A 21,211-nucleotide genomic window follows, 5' to 3' on the forward strand; every position below is an offset into this window, starting at 1 on the left:
TTTTTCCAGTATGGAAATAATGCAAATACAATTAATAAACTGAAAATTTATAGCCTGTCCAAGTTTGTCCATCCATGATTTGGTGCAAAAATTGTTTCATATTTTCATTACATTTCTTTTTAAACCCTCAGCATTTGGTTGCCCATGTTGTCCTTTCCCACTGTGTTAAAAAAATCCTGGGTCCATTATATAAGCAACAAGCCTACTTAGGAAGTACTTCTCTCCCTGCCATAGTTATATAAATTGCTTACTTTGTAAATTAAAGGGAAGCTGCTTTTTTGTTTGTTTTTGTTTTTTGACTGTAAGATTGGTATCCACAAGTTTTTGCAGGAAAAGAAAATCCCAATTTATCTGTGGTACTTCCTAGGCCACAATGATTTGCAACTAGTCGACACTTAATACCTGTTCTGTGTATTCCCTTTACCCTCAATGAAATTCCTCTCCTTCTTATGAGCATTTATTTATGGCGTATGGTAAAATATGTCTACTTTCACTCTTACAAGATTTCTCCTTGGTGGGTAAAACCATATTTTACAGATGAAGAAACTATGCCAATGGCAAATTCTAAGATAATGTCAGAAATTAGTCTGCATCCAGTTATGACTTCAAAGATAGTACACATTTAGACATAGCTTCAACTGGGAAAAAGCAATCATTGTTGCAGTACAATAGAGACACTCTTTTCTTACTTCCATAAACCTTGTATTAGTATATAACCATGTGCTAATAGTAGTAAAAATCATTACCTAAGAAGTACATATAAACATATAGTCATGCCTTTTCATTTTTCTATTAAAGGTAGTTGTAGTATATGTTAAAGTCAAAATAAGTTGAAGTCCAAAATAATCTAAAGCTTGTAATTACCATTTTTGAGAAATTGAAAAAAAATTAGTTTTATTATAACTTCAAATAGTCACAAATATGGGATTAGATTATAATTATTTTAGAATGAAATAAAAATTTCATTTAAATATCAAATTAATATTAAAATGATTTGGAATAATAATTCTATAGCTTACCTTCTTAACATTAAAAGAGTATAATTAACTTGAGGTTATGTTGCAATAAAAATTTTTCACTTGTTTTGAAAATCATGGATAAATTTATTAAATATGTCATTTTACCACTGCCTCAATTGTATTGGTATCACATTGGTATAATAAATGTTAAAACTCAAAAAAAGAATCATTGCTTACTTTTTGTTTTCAAAGAAGTATCTCCTCTATCTGTTGGAGGAAGAAAGAAAGTTAGTGCAGTATATACATTACACCTATTTTCTATTTTAGCAAATTTTGGTCATGTAAGTAAATCTAAGTCAGCAAGTCTCTGAAACAGGATTTTTCATACCAATAGCTTCAAATATCATTGTTAGTTGTCTGAAATTGTTTTACATTGTTTCCCACACAGTTTTAAAATATGAATAAGTAAGCATGCCCTCCATTACCTAACCAGCCCTCCCTTCTTAGGCACACCTGAATATCTAGATGCTGCCTTCCTGGTCTAGCATTTCTATACGACCATTCATGGCTGGTTAATTTCTGCAAAGGTAATCAGGATCCTGCTATTTTATAGCTGACCTCTCATGGACCAGCTTTCTGTGACTTTTTCTTCCCAGTTCCCAACTATCTATAGCTTACTGTTCAGGAGCACAGTCTTTGGAAACTGTCAGGTCTAGGAAATCCTCTCTGAGTTTCAGTTTTCTCTTCTGTTAAAATATGGATCATCAAATCATAGGTTTGCTTTGAAAATGGAAAAGCATAATTTAAGTAAAGCAGTTAACCATTATGCTTGCCATATAATAATAAAAGGAAATATTAATGTTTTTATTATTTCCCCCTACAATATCATATTTTGCTGACCTCACAAGATCTTTCAAAAAAATGCATGTTGTTTGATTCAGTTGCTAATTTCAGACCTATTTTTCCTCTAGGTGTCATAGGAAAAAACAACAACAGTTATTTAATCAGAGATGCAAGTATTCAAAACCCAGTTGTATCAGAGACTCCTTGGCTAACCTTAGGAAAATGACCTAACATCTGGGTCTCTGTCTCCTCACTAGCTAACTTAGAGGCGTACATACACATGGCTGGCATTTTTATACATCGGATGTGTTTGCATCAGATAACCTACAATTCCCTAAGGAAGCCACTTGCTCCCCTCTTCATTCTCTCTCCCCACCTCTGCTCTCCCCAAGTCTGCTCACCCAACCCAAAGTTTCATCTTTGTTACATCAATGAAAGGAATAACACTTTTGGTGAAAGTACATTCAAAGAAAATTTTTTTTTCCATTTTCTATGATTTTTTAAATTCCTTTAAACTACATTTATACACAGTTTAAATGTTGGTTGCATTTTTTTTTTCCTTACTACTTACTAATGTGAAAGGACTGTACACTTTCTTGCAGGTATGTTAAGACCAGGATGACATGGTTCTCCTAGCGTGTTTATAGGAGGAGCACAGAGGATGGTTCCATAATCTTGTGACAGAAAAACAGAATATTTAAAATAAAAATATGAAGAATACCTTATAAGCAATATCTATAACCTTTGTCATAAACTAATACTTCATTAAACGATTTAGTATTGTTCTCTAATACATTACTGTATTTATTTGATCTCACCAATAAGGCCATAATCTCCTCTTGAGATCACACTGTATTTTGCTATCTTATGTTTCCTTCAAAATCTAACACACAGGTGGGCTTCCTCCCTGGAAAATCGCAGCGTATTTTCAAGACTCCTAACTCCTTATCTAGGACTTCCACCCACACCATTCTTTAGAAGACAATTTCTACAGTGAACATTGACTACATGGATTTGGAGTCATGCCTTTTTCTCTTCTTCTTGTCTTTTCATGGAAGCTAATACAGGACATAAAGTCCAGAAAAGTCAATAACCACAATTCTAATTGTTATGCAGTTTCTAATAACTGTGCATTCTAAACATTGATAGTAAATTAAAGTTCTTAACTTCATGAAAGGCCAGACTCATGCTGTGGCTCAGAGGGGCTCGTGTCAATAAAATAATTTATCTTTTCCAGTAGGTTAAGAGTTGCAATTGGATATACAATGGCATGTTGAAAATCTTTGGCCTTGATAGGGGCACTGATCAACAATAAAACTGAGTAATCTATCAGCTTCTCTCCTGTCTCCACCCCTCCTCCACGGCTCCTCCGCTGGTCTGCTCTAATACTTACCCTGCCTCCAGGGCCCAGATGTCGGTGCTGCGGGGCCGGGGCTCAGAGACCCTCTGCTGGAGGCAAGCCCTTCTGCGGTGATTGTAAACCCCCATCCCGCCACGTGAGGGCGACGTCACCGGGCTTTATGCCTTCAGCGCGGTCATTTCGCTGCGCGGGTTTTCCTCGTCACTTCACTACCTCCCTCTATGACCGCACGGAGAAAATCCCACACCTTTTCCCTTGTGAAAAGCGGAGTTAAGCTTTTCTGTCATTACTTCTACTTGGTGAGAAAGTTAAACGTCTGCGTGGGCACCTGGGCTTTTTTTTTTTTTTTTTCCAGAAGGAAGGCTCGGAATGCTTGTCAGCTGACAAGATTTGCCTGAATTGGTGCCGTCCAGAATTTAAAGAGCAGATTGGCTAATTTCACAAATGTTTACGTTTGCAGTGCAGCCGCCATTGAGGTGCCGATGGTACCCTCAAGGTCACTTGAGGAGGCAGTTCTCAGGCTCGCACATAAACAGTTTGTATTCCTGTCCTTCTCAGTAACTCTTTCGTGGTCAGGAAATTCAAGAAGAGTAACAGGAGCGACCGTTTTAGGAAATGCCCGGAATTCCTGACCCAAGACTGCGGGCTTCACGTCCAGCAGGTAGAGCAGGCCCTGACTGAAGATGTGTCGCCTTTATTCATGGAAGACGGATGAATACTAGATGCATTTTCTTCTATGCTTAGTTGTTTCCAAGATAAATAGGAAGGAATTAATTCATTACTCGGAGAAAGTGTTGGGTCAAAGGTCTTCAAACCAAAGATTAACACCCACATCACGCTAGCTGTGTGAACCCTATGCAAAAAAATGCTCATCCAAACTCTTGAGATTCACTTATCCCAACCGCCGTATTTCATAATGCTGAGAGCCATTTTTCTCTTTGTAGTGTCAAAAAGTAATTTCAAGTGCTCAATACACAAAAAAAGCTTGGAATCTAGAAGTCACCCTAGATGACTTTACTCACAGCTGCACGCAAACATAGGTCTTTCCTAACAATTTGGCTGTCTAAGTGTTTGTGGAACCCTTCCCGGATCTCTCACTGCTATATTCCTGTTTTCACCATCTCTTGCCTAAACTACTAATTTAACTTTTCAAGTACTTATATTCACAAAATCTCTGCTCACCTTTTGATAAATAGAACGCTTAGTACATTAGTTCTCTTTCTAATGCAAAATAATTCATTGATAACCTTACAGTAGTCAATTACTTAGTATGAATATCTTATTTTCTTTCTTGGAGACAGCATACTTGTAAATAGTTCTCACATAAATGTCAAAATGAGAGCAACTTGAATATTTTAGTGATAGATACTGTCAGGGAACATGCTTTTGAAAAAAATGACTATCTTGGTTATTGCTTTATCTCCAAAGCCTAGCACAATACCAACTCTACAGGTTGTAATTTGTAAAAATTGAATGAATAAATATTAACATGGCCTAGATTCTTAGGGAATACAAAGAAAAGGACACACCCTGTCTTTCCTCTGAAAGTTATCATATGATTGTGTGATAGACACACAATTATGAATAAGTAAATAACATTATACCAGGTAGTGAATGTTAATATCTGCATTATGATGGAATTCTGTGAGTTGATATGGTCTGGGTAAAAACTACCTGGTGGGGTTACATTTGCAATGGCTTTAAATAATGTGTGTGACTTGACTAGAAAGAAAAAAAATTTGGTGTCTTAGAATGGAAGATCAGAAACAGAAAAATAAATATATCACAAAAATATATTGAAGATACATTGATAAGCTGTTGAAAATTTTGGGGAAGTTTGTGCAGAATCTAAGGAGATTTGTCCCCTCCCCCCCACCCCCAATATAATATGGGAAAGTGTTTCCACTGATATTTTGGAGGGTTGGGAAATTATATGATCAAAATATTCTTTCATAAAAGCTACTTGATAGCACTGTGCAGGGTGATGTGTGAGCTGAGAAATTGATGGTATGGAAAATGAGTGTGGTGGGAATTTCCCAGATTAACTTTACAGCAGTAGATATAGGACAAAATGGTAGGATGTGAAGAGAAAACTTTTTGTTTTGATTAATGATTTTATATAAAGGGCAAATCCTGAGTAGAAGAAAGCTTGTAGGTTTTGAGCCTACGTGTGTTATTGAACATACTGAGAGGAACACTGTGGGTAGTTTTGAACACCCATGTAAAACCAGATGTTACCAGTGAGCTGAAGTGAAGGGAGCAGTGATGAAATCGCTTGGGGATTGAGAGGGTTGGGTTCTAATCTGTACTTTGACTAATGAACTGTGTGACACAGGAGAAATAAAACTCTTGCTCCTATAGAATTTAGTGGCCTTGAATTTGAAATAAAAGATTTATCCCAGATGATCACCAATGTTCCTTTAACTTCAAAAAATGCAAACATCTTTTCTGGGATTCACAAAACTTCAAACTGTCATAGGCAACATAATGACTATATTTCTGAATGCCATCTGAGGTTTGAACCCAGGGTCAGAGTTCTCTGCTCTGAGGTGTCCTGACTAATCTGGTAGGCTCAGGTGTGAAAACACAAACAACAACCAAAATTCCTCACATTTAGAGGCTTTCTGATTAGTGACAAACACCTTATGTGGCCACTACACACCCCATTGTTGAAGAGGATGATCGATCCTATTCCTAAGATTATTAAAACAAAATAGCATATTAGAAATAATTTAAAAATTTTGGCTCCCACAAATGAATTTTATAACAATGAAAGAAAAAGCACTATAATCTTGAGAAATTTATTCAAATTTTAAAACGGTATTTTTATTTCACACAATAACTATGAAAATGTAATGTGGTAATGTATATGAAGCAATTGTGGAAACTTTAAGAATTCTTTATAATAGGTGGCTATTGTTAATTTTATATAGGGATCACCATGAAATTGATTAAATAAAAGGAAATCAAGAAAAGATCTTGAGGCAGGAGGAGTGCCACAGTTTTGCCCAATAGAAATACAATGAAAGTATCATATAAAATTTTAACTTTAACTGGCCACATTAAAAAGAGGAAAGAAACACTTAAAAATAATCTTAATATTATATTTTGTTTAACCAATATATGTAAAATATTATCACTTCATCATACTATCAATATAAGTATTATTAATGAGATATTTTACTTCTTTTTTCGTGCGAAGTCTTTAAAATCAGGTGTGTATTTTATATTTACAGCACATCTCAATTCAGACCAACCACGTTTTACATGTTTACTAGCCTCATGTGAGTAGTGGCTACAGTATTGGTGGCTACACCTTTAGAGTTCAATTTAGATTATCTTGTTAAGTACTTTGAGCAACAGTGAGTACTTTCTGAGGCTCTTTCACTCTCATAGATAGATCTAGTAGCCTGCCATCATTCAAAATTGTCTAGAATGTTCTGAAAAGATTTCCAGTCTTGGCCATACCTGTCCATGAGCATGGAAGGATGAAAACATCACAGCAGCCAGGAACAACACCACTGGAAGTTATGTCATTGCTGAGAAAACAAAACAAAAGGGGCAAATTCTGCATTGAGATGTTTAGTATATGAACTTCTGAGTAGCTGTAAAAAGCCATGTTATGATCTCAGGTATCCCCAACAAACAGTGATGCCCAAGTTCACTTGTAATGTAACAAGAAAAGAATTGTCACATGGTGTCAGGCCCTAGAATCGTGCCTGCAAGGGGGCAATAAACAACAAATGGAAGAACTTCATGAAATCCCTTGAAGTATACCTATCAATGCCAGGAGCATGCTACTTCTTCCTCCCTCATTCCATAGTCTTGTCAGTATATCTATGACCTTCAGGTCCCAGTAACAGCTTCTTCACATTGCCCATTCAGAAATAGTAATGGCTTCCAACTCTTAGAGTTACTGGGGTGCTACATTAGCCCTTTTTGGTTTCCTTATATTCTACCTACACTTTTATAAATATCCCCTTATTGACATCTCTTCAAATTACCATTTAACACATGCCATTTCTTTGCCCTCAGAACTCTAGTTGATACACTTGTCACTCCTAGAACCCTAGATAAATCTGCTAAGAAGAAAATTCTTTTCTTTCACACTTTTCACCCACCCTCCTCTTATAACTTGGTACCAATTCTGCCCAGGCAGCCGTTGTCCTCCCTTGTTTCTTCCTCAAACCTTTCCCTTTACTGCCATGACTCAAATTCAAAATTGGCCACACTTTTGTTCCCACAACCTGCCTGAATGCAGGTCTGAAATCAGAAAGTTGTATTTTGATTTCTCACTTTTAAGGGGTTCCCAATCCCGTTTGTATTTATACCCTTAAAATGTTTATATCCTTTGCCTCAGGAATTAAACATCTTAGAATTCTGAGAAAATAATAAAATACATTGAAAAAGTTTTTGGCAGGCATAGGTCTTTCTTCAAATTATTATTTATAAAAATTAAAATATTTTAACTTAATTACCTTCCCATCAATATGGAGATTAAGTATCTAAATAATTATAATATGCCCTTTTGCTAGAGTATATTAAGCATGAAAAATCATAGTTATAGCTGTTTTGCAACAAGGAAAATACTTTGCTTCAAAGTTAAGTTAGTAAAACAGAACACCAAAGAGCACATGGTTGATCCTTAGCATTTTTAGATTAAATTTTTGAAAACTAGGTTATTTTGAGTATATTCCTAGACACATGACATGTTATAATTTGAAATCTTCAGGAGGGCACTGTTTCACGATCAGGCAGGTATGTGAGAACAAGGCATTTGTTCCAGCTACCATGCAGCATCCATCTCTCAGTGCAGCTTTGCTTTTCTCATGAGTATATGACAACAACTCTATGATGTAGGTATCTGAGCCGATATTGAAATAAACAGAAAACTATATTACATCATGGTATTGATGACCTTAGGGAACTATGGCATTCTTGAAATATGTATGTCCCTAATCTTCTGGAGGATAGTTAGCAGAAACAGAAGCTCTCACCCTTCTCCCAGAAAATTAATGATCAGACAAAAAGCCAGGCAAAGAACCAAAGAAACTAAACAGAAATGTAAAATATGTGAGTATCTTCATGTTAAGACCATATTTTCTATATTGATTCTATACTACTGTATAGTAATTTATATAGGGGAAAGCTTTTATTAAAAAGAGATTAACTCTTGGTAAAGTGCTTTTGATCTTGCAAAACTTAATATTTTAGTTACTTTTTGGCAACCATATGGAGATAATAGTTTAAGCATTATTATCTCCACGTAAAAGAAGAAACTGAGCCACAGTAGTATTAGGCAACCTCCAATAGTCTCATTGCTAGTTAGTGCATAAGTGGATAGAATTCTAGTTTTTTGTTACCTCGATACACATTTCTCTCTAGATGGCATTACACACTTTTGGGGTAGGGGTTTCCAGATAAAAATACTAGCACTTAATTAACTTTGTGCTTTGACAATTGAAAAAAAATCATTTAAATTCTTTTAACAGCTGGTAAACCACTGATAGATTACTGAACAGATATTTGTGAAAATTAGAAAAATTTAAGCACATCATTTGCAATAAAGTCAATAATTTTATTTTACTTTCAAATACAAAACAGGAATTCTAAGTTTTGGAGAGTTCAAATAATAATTCCTTAAAATATCTAACTTGAGTTAAAGACATACTCATGATGATCCTTATTTATAAATTTCTATTGAAATAATGAGGAATTGGTTGAACTTGGTTGGTTGAAAGGCATTTCATGAAATATTTAATAACTAGAGTGGGAAGGGAGGAAATTGGAATAGGAATCACAAATTGATAACTTCAAATAAGAGTTCTAAAAGGAATAAAATTTATACTGGTGTTTCTACAATGTTTTGGAAGTTTAAGTACTTCTTCACCTTTCTTGTGACTCACTCGTCACAATATGAACATTTTAATTTTATTTATAGGGTATATTTTTGATGAATTGGAGGAAGATATTAGAAAATAAATTGAAAATTTCAAAGAAGGAAAAAGAAAAGGATGAAAAGAATAATGAATTTATTTCTGCAAAAAGCAGACACACAAATTTTGTCATGAAGGCCATTTTTGTGTGTGTCAGAAATACCAGACACCATATTGAGAAAGCCTAAACTTTGTTACCTGGCTGTATAATAAAGGAAAAAGAGCACTGTAGGGGTTAATACTTTCTTTTTAAAAATTTTATTGTTTTATTGTTGTTTCATTTAGCTCATCTCTAACTAATTATATGAAATTGCAAATCTTCGTTTGTCAAGTCAGAATATGGTGACCAACCTGCCTTTTAGGATTCTGGTGAGGTTTGAGGAGACAACGAATGTGAAAGCAATTTGGATCCATTTATATTACCAAATTCATGTAAGTTCTAGAAATACTATTGCTATTTTTATTATCATTAGGGATGTTTGCTTCTGCAGCCCTTTGGTGTGTTGCCAGTAAAAATCCCTCAGCAGTCAGACCCCTCTAGCATTGACCCTGATGAAAACAGCAGCCTGGCCCAAGGTCAAATCCCTTATGCCAGGCGTCTGTGTCCAATGACTGACACATGTGGGGGTATAAAGGTCTGGCTACTTTGCTGCTGGGAACAAGTCTGATACATCATTTCAGCTTCAGAACTACTCAAAGCGTTGGTGGAAGCATCCACTGAGACTGCATTCCAATGAGATTTTTACCTCTGCTTAACCTTGCTCCCTTTCCATCCCTTCCTTGGGAATTGATCCCAAGTCCGCCCCTTCATAAACCTTCCATTTCTCAGATTCTTTTACTTGGGTGACCCGATCTGTGATATCATTCATTGCACAAGCTCTTATCTATTATTCTAATTAGTACCATTTCCTTATTTCATACCTTCATTATCTTTTGATCATTTCCCCTTTTGTATCTTTCATCATGTTCCTCCTCCAACCTGGACTGTGACCATATCCTTCAAGCACAATTCTAAGTACCAAGCCCCAAAGAACCTCATAGGCTAATTCAAAGAACATTCTTGGATATAAGCATTTAAATCTACAATGTAAACTTTTGATTACATTCAGTTTACCAAATTGTTGTGAAGGACATTTTTTCCCTCGCAATTCCTTCATGTGCTCTTTCTGATAAATAAATTGTGACTTTAGAAATGGCAGATGACCATCTTCACATCCCTTATATATCTTTACTTGGGTGGTGATGGTTCAATCTGTACTTGCTCAATGGTGGAGCTGCAGAGACTTTTAAGTCTCCAGGAGACTCCTCTGCTAGCCTCTTCCTCCTGGGCATATACATCATTCTGGCAGTGCTCCCAACTGGGCACCCCAGAGAAGTTGAGTGCAAAAGAGAAAAGCATATTCTTAGCACTGCAGGACTGGGGGTGGGGCTGGTGTCTTGGTCAATGCCTCAAGAAAAGAAAAAAATATACTTTTGTAAATCTTGTAAGGGAAAAGGTAGAATTTCTATTATTTTCAAATGGTTCAGTCATCTATCTAGAGCATACACCGTAATCAAGTTTTCTAGATATAATGTCAACCTTCAAAGATACTTTTGCTGTATACCAGCAACATTCACCTAGAAAATAAGATTTTAAGAAGGCTACTCATAATAATAACAACAACTATAAAGTATCAAGAATAAAACAATAATACAATAGTTCTTGGGGCGAAAACTTTAAAACTCTAGTATAGGATAGAAGGAAATCTGAATAAATTGAGAGATTTTCCATGCTCTTAAATGGCATGTATTAAAATAATGTAGATATTAATCCTAATTAAATTAATCTGTACATTTTTATAATTCCAATAAAATTTTAATTTGTCCATGAATTACTAAGTGAATTTTTGAAAAGAAGACCTAACTGGAATATCTTTCCATATTCATTATTAAGATAGATTGGAAACCCATGCTGGCAAAAGTTTGGAAATATTTTAAGAAGAGACAAATAGACCTATTGAACACCTGACAGATCAAATGAGTGACAAAAAAGATGAGTGGAGAGCTAACAAATTATCTAACATATGGTTTGGGGGAAACTGGCTCACTATATGGAAAAAATAAAATACCTTTTTAAAGAATTATCTTTAATTCCAATTGTAATAGATAAAGTGATTGGCATGCAACTTTCCAGGTCCATTCCCTTTTGCCCTAAGTCAGGGGTTCTTAACCTTTTTTGTTCCACCGACCCCTTTGCCAGTCAGGTGAAAACCATGGACCCCTTCTCAGAATGTAGTGGCAGATAGTTTTATGACCCTCACCTCAGAGGTCAGAGAAAATAAAGGTAATAAGCTGATTTTTTTTTCAATTCAAGCTCACGGAACCCCTGAAATCTTTGGGCCTGTGGACCCCTGGTTAAGAACCCCCCTGTCCTAAATGAACCACAGGTAATAATTCTGGGGCTCCTGGTTTTGTGCTAACCAATGTGTCAGTCTTTATGGGCCTCATTTAAAACTCACAATAACATAGGAGCCCAATGATATTACTAAATACCCTAGTTTTATAAATGAACAATCCCACAATCAGAGATACAATAACAAAATGCTATACATCTTGCAAGCTGTAGAACTGGGTGATCAACCTAGGCAGTTTTGCTTCAAAGTCCTTGCTCCTAACCAGCACAGTTCATGCCTCATCTGTGACCATTTTAGAGTATTACACAGACCAGAAAAGATGACATTAAGAGCATTAACAAATATGTGTAATGCATGCATTATGGGTGTAGACATATTTATATACTAGTCACAGCACAAAAAACGTTCAAATGCCGTACTTTCTAGGTTCAAATGTAATATTTCATCTTCATGCTGATCACTTTCTTTCATCTAACCACTTCTCTGTGGGACAGAAAGCAGCCTATGCCACTATACAAAATTCCCTAAGTTGCTAGACTTCATCCTATAGGTACTCCATATACATATTTAAAGGAGAATCACTACCTTGCAGTTTCAGGAGAACATTTAAAAATTTTCCCTATTTTCAATTGCCTCCACTTTCCTTGAATTTAATAAAGAGTGTCACTGAAACTCTTAGCAGTATCTGATTTAGAAATATTTGGGGCATATTCTAATGAATCCCTGAACCTTACAAAGCAGAGCTCAATTCAGGGATCCCAGCTTACATTATAAGGCGTCGTCACAGAGTAGCTCCAAGGCTTGAAACCTGACATCAGTTGGACATCTTTGCTCTTCCTTCAGGAGTTTGGTTATCTGTATATAAGGCAGACCTTGCAGATTTGGGTTTTAATTCGCAGAAGAGGAACACAGATCATCTTTGGCAATAGGGTAAGTACCCCTAAAGCTTTCTGGATGGCATTTTTTTAGGGGGGAAAGGGGAACAATAGTAAATGACTTTTTGGAAGTAAAATCACCTTTTTTTGAGGTAAATTATTCCTTACACGCTGCCAAGTATGTATTCCTGTGATCTGTTAATATCTAATTCTACAGAATCACTCCTTAATTGCCTAATAACATAAAAATCTACATAGAAATTCCCTCCTTAAATAAAATATCACCCAGATATTATATTTGAAGGGCTTATATAAATGGGGCTGGGTAGATTGATTCTGATTGAAAAAGTAATAGTCTACTTTTTTTCCTTATAGATGTGAAAGGATTTCATGAGGGTATCATTATATCTTATGTAGTTAATATTTAATAAAATGGTTTTTTTTAAGACCCCAATGTATGGGCTATAATTTAGTTCTGACCAATTTAAAAGTATTAGTGATAGCTTCTTATCCTTATTTTAATAGCACATTTATTAATGCATAAGTTTATGTGTTAGTATTAGTAAAAATCATTAAATTGGAAATATACACACAAGTATAACCTAAGTTTTTCATTTTTCTATTAAGGGTAGTTCTAGTATGATTGTTTTAAAAAGTCACAAAATGGGAATTAATTATATTATTTATTTTAAAAATGAAAGGTAAAAACTCATTTAAACATAAAATTGGATAATGGTGCTTTTGGAATAATAGTGCTGCGTGTTACCTTCTTTTTTTGTATCTTTTAAAAATTGTTTTTAATCTACTTAAAAAATCTTTTTAAAGATATTAAAATTACATAAATACTACATAAAAATTATAGGGGATTCCCATATGCCCCACTCCCTACACCTCCTACACCGCATTAACAACACCCTTCATTAGTGTGGTATATTTGTTAAAATTGATGAATACATATTGGAGCATTGCCACTAAATGTGGATCATAGTTTACATTATAGTTTAACCTCCTTAAATTAACTTAAAAGAGTAAATTCAATTTAAGGTTATTAGTTCAATAACAAGTTTTCAAGAGAGCTTCAAAAATCAAAGATAAATTTATTAAATATATCAGTTTACCATTGATAAGATTAAAAAATATGGCCATAATAAATTGTTCACCTTAAAATAGAGGAGTTATCACCATCATTTCTCAGATCAGAATGAAGTATGTGCTTTATCTGTAGGAAGAAGGCATATAGAGGGAGAAAAGGTTAGAGCAGGATATATACTGCATCTATTTCCTGTTTGACAAATTCTGTTTGTGCAAGCAGGCTGTTTCAACAGGCTCTGAAACAGGATTTGTTATACCAATAGTGTCAAATTTCATTTCTGTTTTTCTAACCCCAATTTTGACATCATTTGGTGTTACCCAAATGACTTTAAAAATAAATTGCTATATCAAACGTAACTATTGTAGATTTTTTATTTAGAGGTCATACAATGTAGCAATTTTCCACATTTATACTGGTCAATACTAAGGCAATTCTTAAATGCACCAAATTTTTCTCAGCACAGCATTAAACTTTTCAGGATTACATCTGTTAAGAGTAAAATTAAGCATATCACTCTTGTGAACTCTAGAGACCACAATGTTTTCTTACAGAGATTTAAGCTATTTATCTGTAATCTGTTGGACTCTATTGTTCTGGGGAATAATTTGGCCACAATGACTTTTAGAACACAATGGCAAAGACGTTGTAACACATTGGCATTTCTAAGTTCTTCTGATATTAACTTTTTTATTTTCTTGTTTTATGAAATACAACATACCTTGAGATACATGCTAAATTACCCCCATTTATTGGAGACCCTTCTCAATTAGAGGTGAAGTGGGCATTACCATCCCAGAATCCTCAGCATTGGAGAATAAAACATGGACTAGAGTGGCCTTACTGGTATTCTACTATAGACATTGTGATTCTAGCAATGGAAGAAATTATTCATTGATGTGGAGATAGTGGCCACTGGAGGCACTGAAGGCAGGGAGCAGGAAAAAGAGGTGTAATATGGGGGCATTTTCGGGACTTGGAATTGTCCTGAATGACATTGCAACAACAGATACAGACCATTATATACCCTTCCATAACCACAGAATTGAGTGGGAGAGAGTGTTAACTACAATGTAAACTATGGCCCATGCTTAGTGGCAATGCTTTAAAACGTGTTCATCAATTGCAATGAATGTACCACACTCATGAAAGTTGTTACTGTGGGGGAAAGTGGGAGGTGTGGGTAGTGGGGCATATGGGAATCCCTTATTTTTTTTTTTAATGTAACACTTTATGTAAAATAAAAAAAATATTTAAAAAATAAATTACCCACATTTAATTATGCTCATCTTTGAAAGGGTTTAATCATTAAAGACTTTTTCCCATATCTCAAAAATGAGGGGGTTGGACTGAGGTTTCAGGTTCTTTGTACCTCTAAAATGTTACAGAGACACCCAGGTTCTATGGTCATGGCAGATAGCTCTGGAGTTCAGTGCCTTACCAGTGGGTCCTACTTTGGAATTTGTGCTCCTGAGTGTGATGGAGTTGGACTCAGATGCGACTTATCTACACATGCCTTTTCTATCCCTTTTATTGAACCTATGGTTGGTGTTGGGATTGGTGTACGCCCAGGAGACTTGAATCTTTGGACTGTCCGTGTGCCAACTGGGCCCTGAGCCTCAGCGGAGTTGCAACACCTACTCTCCAGTTCGTTGGACTTACCCAGGTCAGTTTACAAGGAGGTGAGGATGGTCAACCACCACACCAAGGAACCAAGAGAGTCTACAACTGCAAGCAGGAGAATTCCATCTATCACCATGTGGGATCGTGGGATCGAAACCCCCTCTCAATTGAGAGGTGGAGTGGGCGTTGCCATCTCAGGATCCTCAGGATGGAGGAATAAAATATGGATTAGAGTAGACTTACTGGTATTCTACTATAGTATTACTGTGACTCTAACACATATCATTGATGTGGAGACAGTGGCCACGGGAGTTGCTGAAGGAAGGGAGAGGGAAAAAGAGGTGTGATATGGGAGCATTTTGGGATTCAGAGTTGTCCTGAATGATATTGCAAGGACAGATGCAGGACATTATATATCCTGCCATAACCCACTGAATGGACTGGGAGAGAGTGTAAACTACGATGTAAATTATAACCCATGCTGTGTAGTAGTGCTCCAAAATGTATTTATCAAATGCAATGAATGTACCATACTAATGAAAGAAGTTGTTGATGTGGGAAGAGTGGTAAATTGTGGGGAATGGGGTCTATGGGAACCTCTTATATTTTTTAATGTAGCATTTTGTGTGAACTTTGTATCTTTAAAAAAAAGAAAAAATGATTTAAAATTTTTGAAAAAAGATGCAATGTTCTAAATGCTTAGTTGTTATACATGAAGGAACAGAAATAATAAATCACAAATAATGTATACATAGTATTGGCAGTCATTACTGGTCGCTCACATTGTACAATGTGGCACACACTTCAATATATTCTGGTCATTATCATAATTACACTTACATTATGTATTCATGTAATAGAAAAATGCAGGAAGAGATCAGTCATATTCAACAGATGTCATTTAATTTTAATTAATTAAAATTTAACTTAATTTCATTAAGTTAAAAAATCACATATTATTCTAAATATATTTTATCGATAGTTTAGAGCTCTTAAGAAACGGCTAAACATTTGTCTTCTATGTCTTCAGTAAACCCTTAAAACATATTTACCCCATGTATATGTGAAATGAGAGCCCTGAATCAGCTGAAATAGTCACCCAATAAAATCACCCAGAAACTGCCTTCTATCCAACTGTTTTACTGTGGGAGAATTTGTTTCATGATCAGGAATAAGCCTAGAATCACCCAGAGTCCACTTTCCTCTCTATTAATTGCATAAAATATTACTAAGAGCTTGGCGCTTATGTCTTTTTTTTTTTTTTTTTTTTTTTGTCACAGAAGAACACACAGCAAATGGATGGAGCTTATGTCTTATGGGCAAAACTGATGGTCAAATTTCTGTACCAATATGTAATGGACAATGACATCATTTTTCTGACTATAGTTTACCGCATCTGAAAATAAGAATACTAATATTTTATTGTGGATAAATGAGATATGTTAAAGATGCTTGCATTTGCAAGTGTTTTAAGAATGTTTGTTTCCTCTCACTTAATTTGCTTCTTTTTCTGTACATTTAAGCAAACCTATCCCTAACCCTTTTAAACTATGGGATTGCTCTTGAATATATAAAAGATGGTCTGGCTCACTAAGCTATTAGGCAGTTCTGTGGGAAAATACTGTAAGAAATGGATAGGAATGGTATACAAAAGAAAATTCTTGGACTTGTTATCAATACTAAATAAATATGAGAAAAATGTGGTCCCTTTGAATCACAAAATACAATACATATATTCAACTGACCAGACTGAACTTAATCTTCCAAAACCGCTGTTTTCAGTGTCCTTTGTTTCCTCATTTCTCGTGACGTAGCTTGTCTTTTCTGTATTTGCACTCACCATGGCCAGCATTGGTCTTTCTCTGCCAATTCTGGGAATGGGTATCTTGCAGCTGATTTTGTTTGTAAGTTTGGGGATTACTCTTGAAGCTCAGGAGAAATGGTTTGACTTACTAAACAATAGGCAGTTCTGTGAGGAATTACCATGAGAAATGGATAGAAAGTGCAATTAAAAGGAAAATACACTTCCTCCAATTTTTAGCTATGAATATTTTTCAGCTTATTTTTATTTAGTTATAGAAACTTTGTTAAAAGTGCAAATTGTTTGTTTCTGAGTATATATTTTAATCAAATCCAACTAGTCTTATAATGGAACTCTAATGATTTTTAATCTCATCTCTGTGTCTTTCATTCCCATAAACTTTGTTCATTCTCTTTGCAGGCTTTCAAAATGTTATTTATGCTCATCCAGTATCTTCCCAATATCCTTTTTCTCTATAGCTATATTTTCCTTCGACTCCTTGACTTGATTTAGGAGATTTGCATGTTTTTCGTTGATTAGCTGTCTTAAATCCTGTGAAAGACACAAAATAGCGAGAGCCAGGTGGACGTTGAGGAACTTGCAACTACCTTAGGCACTTGGCTTAATCATGCACATTATTTTATACCATATGGGGAAACAGCACATTCGGGGAGGTTTGCGTTTCTAGGTTACTACAAATACAAAAGTTACCTTTCTATTCATTAGCCCACAGATAACACAGTTTCTACTTCTTATCCACACTCAGCATATTTAGTTCAGCACATGACCTTACCCAGTGGGCACCTCCTATTTTTTCTCCAGCTCTCCAGGTGCACTTTGTCTACATTCTCACTGTGAACTTTGGGAACTGCTTTGCAGGCTTCTGGGGACCCTGCTTTGCAGGGCTCCCCGTGTATCTCCTTTTTCATTATAGAAAAAGGCTGCCAGCTATGACTGCCTGTCTTAGGCTGGTCCCCTCTGGGACTCTTGCACATCATTGACTACCAGCCAGGGAGGACAAGAAACTTGTCTAGGCAGCTCTTTTTCAAGGGAGCTGTTCACATCTTATTGTGCCTTAAGGCCTTTTGAGTCAGACATAACTGGGTGTTTTCTGTTTGTACGTGGTGTATCTGCTCTTGCAAATGTGCACGGATTATGGGTAGTAAGCACCAGAGAAGCAACAAAAGACCCACCAAAGTTAATACTATAAATTTTAATGGAGGAGATCCCAAGGGGCAAAATTTCATAAACTGGTTAGCAGACTGTTAGTGATAGCTTCAGGATTTAATGTAGCAAGATGAGTTGATTGGAGGGCTAGGATTTACCACGTAAGCTCCGTAAAACTAAACTAATATTTTCATGATTCCAAATTGCTTGCAAATGGAGATGGATGGCAGTCCAATTCATTTTCATATTATTGAACCATACAGGGTCACACAAACTAAAGTATACGGAGGATGGCACGGTAGGTGCATCCGATATTGTAAAGCATCTAGTTGATTACCCAAAGAGATAACAGTTTCCTCCAAAGCATTTAATTTTTGTTCTAATTTATGATCAATGTGTTCTTGGTCCCACAGAACTAGGGAAGTATTTTGTGCTAAAGAATTAACAAATTTGCAGTTTGAATACTTTGAGAAAGTGCAAGTCCGGCAGTAATAGAGGATGCAATGACTGTTATGAGTGTGATAATGCCGGCTACAATTAAACCTAGGGTTCGAGGGCACCAGGGGGCTAATTGTTGGATAATTTGCAAAGCTCTTTCACTGGGTCTCTATACCCGGCTTATCTAAATGCACGGGTTGCATAACAAAAGTAGGCTGTTGAACTATCACGAGATCATCAACCCAATTAGCAGTAGTAACACAGTTAAATTACAATGCAAACAATATACATAGTAATACTCTTCTACCTTTGAAAGGTTAACAGTTCCTGCTACAATAGCAGGAGGAGAGGGCACACAGGCCTGAAGTCCACAGGGAGACACAAGTTGCAAGTTTGCAGTTCCAGGATTTGTAAAGTTAATGCGATGCGTGGCAGCTGCCAATAACCAAAGGTCCCTTTAGGGTACTCGTTCTGGACTGGTGAAATGACAGAACCTCCAGTGGATTTAAGATGGATATGTGGGTGGGTATGGTCAACGCATTGGGCCCAAGTGCCTAATACTTTATGGAGCCCAGTAATTTTATGTGCATGAGCAGGAACATAAGCGCATTGTTGCCATGGGGGAAATCCATGAAATTCTGTGTTTGTAGTATTGATGCATAGTGGCACTGGGGGGCATAAGTAGGCAGCAACAGGTGTGTCAGCAGAGAAACCCCATTTACGGATAGTTTGAATATATTTGCTTAAGTCCCACGGACCGGAAACAGTGCCCACCTTGCCACCTCCGAAAGAGGTTTGATTTTCCTGTTGAGTATGTAGACAGCCCTGATGGCCATGAGGAGAAAAGCATATAGGTGCAGCTGGGGTAAAGCCTGAAAAGTTGAACAAATTAACTACTTGTGCAGAAATGTGACTATCAGCAAAGCCGCCTGTCATGGTGGTGTCGTTCATGTGCACTGGGACAGAAGGGTCACTCCACGTTAAGGGTGTAGCAGAGGAGGAGCAGGGAAATAGGTCCAATAGTCATACGAGTGTCCCAGGCTCGGCAGTAGGAGTAGGAGAAGGACTGTCAGTCTGGGATGGGAGTTCATCATCATTGGCACAGGGTGACTCCATTGCAGGCGTCCAGGCATGACGTTCGGCTCGCTCGGGCACCCACAGCGGCTGGCTTGCCTTTTCTGGAAAAACACAGCAATAACCTCTACCCCACATTAGTACAGGATCTGGCCCCTTCCACTGGCCTGTGGCCAGATCTTTCCAATATACCGGTGGAGCCGGACCACACTTACCCGAACCTCGAAAATGTCTTTCTGCTGCTGTGGTGCCGTCTGTGGCACAATTAAGGAAATTTAAAGTAAATAATGCAGCCGCAAGACGGCGATGAGGCGTGGTCAAGTCCCAGGGCTCTTCTCCCCCTGCTGTTTATTTAAGCAGGTTTAAGGGTACCATTGGCCCGTTCCACAAGGGCTTGTCCTCGTGGGTTACATGGGATGCCCGTGATCTGAGTAATGCCCAGGCCCTGGATCTTCACAAAGGCATCTGCATCAACAGTCCTAAAAGGGATGTTAGAGGAGTGGGCAGGGACATGCCAGACAGTCACCTGTTACTACTAGCAGGTATCCCGGATGTTCTTCCATACATCTGAGGGTGATTTACAACAGTGCACCATTTCCGATTTGCTTTTAGTTTTTGCAGTCCACCCCTGGATAGGATAGGCAGTCTTCAGAGTAACCAGACACTATTGGGTTAAATCCTGCACTTTTAGCAGGACCTCCCTTGCTGCACACAATTGCTTTTTTATATTGCACTTTTGGCCTCTTTTCAGAATTGTAATTAAAAACCAAGGAGTACTTGTTTAGAATTTTGCCTTTGCCACAAACCCCACCCAAAGCCCATATTGGTCCTTGCCACATCCAATTCACAGGCTAAGTTAATGTCCACAATTTACCTCCCTTTTATTATTATTTAAAGCAGCCTTCTGGAGGTTTTCCTACTTCCATGAAGGACTTTTCCCAATTAATACAGACAATGGTTTTAATATCTGAGCTAAATGAGGGATGAAAGATTTTTAGCATTTAACAATATTACAAACTCTATTAACATGAAAAAACATTGTACTTTATCAATTACGGCAGAGAGCATAGTTTTGTTTTACCCAACCAAACAACATTTAAGAATTTGATAGAACAGCAGGGACTTTGCAGCCTGTTTAATTGTTTGCCTATTTTAGGTTTTTAAGATAAGATACTATTATTTCTGATGTCTCTTTTAATTTTTGGAAAGGGATTACTAGTTAAAGTAATGCCATCAGTAGAATTTTAGCCATAGATTTTTTCTACGCAGCCAGATTCTTTGCCACCAGGCCACAAAAGATGGTTGGGTTATGTGCATAGCCTCGGTGAAGCTCTGCAAAAGTCCGTTGTTGGGTTTTCCGCAGATAGGGGAACACAGGCTGGCCTGACTTGTCTAAGAAGATACTCAAGAAAGTTTTAGCAAGTTTTAAAACAGAGTGATAATGACACATTTGGATATTAATTTCTTGCAACAAACTAGTAGTATTTGGGATTGCTGCATGCTACAGTGTTGTTACTTTAATTGATGATAAAGATTATTTTTATGACACAACTTTTTTATAATAATTAAAACCATAATTAACCATATTGTACTTTTGTTTAATATTATACTGAAATATTGGTAAATTTATACACTCTTAAGTATTCATATGA

At 36.5% G+C, this 21,211-nt stretch overlaps 1 protein-coding gene and 2 long non-coding RNA genes across 12 annotated transcripts in view; 1 reads left to right on the forward strand and 2 right to left on the reverse strand.

Moving 5' to 3' along the window:
* The window catches only part of LOC101418102 (cysteine-rich secretory protein 2), a 26,556-nt gene extending 12,895 nt beyond the window's left edge, over window positions 1-13,661 (reverse strand). The window contains exons 1-6 of one of the 10 annotated variants that reach the window (XM_071218514.1): window positions 13,527-13,649; window positions 12,259-12,441; window positions 6,631-6,701; window positions 2,374-2,476; window positions 1,638-1,705; window positions 1,197-1,226 (exon numbers count right to left, since the gene is read on the reverse strand). The gene's annotated coding sequence lies outside the window, so the exon portion shown is untranslated. Of the gene's footprint in view, window positions 1-1,196; window positions 1,227-1,637; window positions 1,740-2,373; window positions 2,477-3,195; window positions 3,302-6,630; window positions 6,702-12,258; window positions 12,442-13,526 lie in introns of those variants that run through there. The other 9 variants (XM_071218508.1, XM_071218509.1, XM_071218511.1 and 6 more) reach the window with 9 other exon arrangements.
* On the forward strand, window positions 12,270-16,823 carry LOC139439986 (uncharacterized). Its single transcript, XR_011650062.1, has 3 exons — window positions 12,270-12,421; window positions 15,029-15,122; window positions 16,360-16,823. It is a non-coding gene; the product is annotated as an uncharacterized lncRNA (long non-coding RNA).
* Window positions 15,121-20,038, reverse strand: LOC139439989 (uncharacterized). The gene is made up of 3 exons (XR_011650070.1): window positions 19,775-20,038; window positions 16,825-19,663; window positions 15,121-15,281 (listed from the first exon to the last, which is right to left on the reverse strand). It is a non-coding gene; the product is annotated as an uncharacterized lncRNA (long non-coding RNA).
* Between the last annotated feature and the right edge of the window lie 1,173 nt (window positions 20,039-21,211).

Source organism: Dasypus novemcinctus, chromosome 11 (genome assembly GCF_030445035.2).
Source record: "Dasypus novemcinctus isolate mDasNov1 chromosome 11, mDasNov1.1.hap2, whole genome shotgun sequence".
Lineage (NCBI taxonomy): Eukaryota > Metazoa > Chordata > Mammalia > Cingulata > Dasypodidae > Dasypus > Dasypus novemcinctus.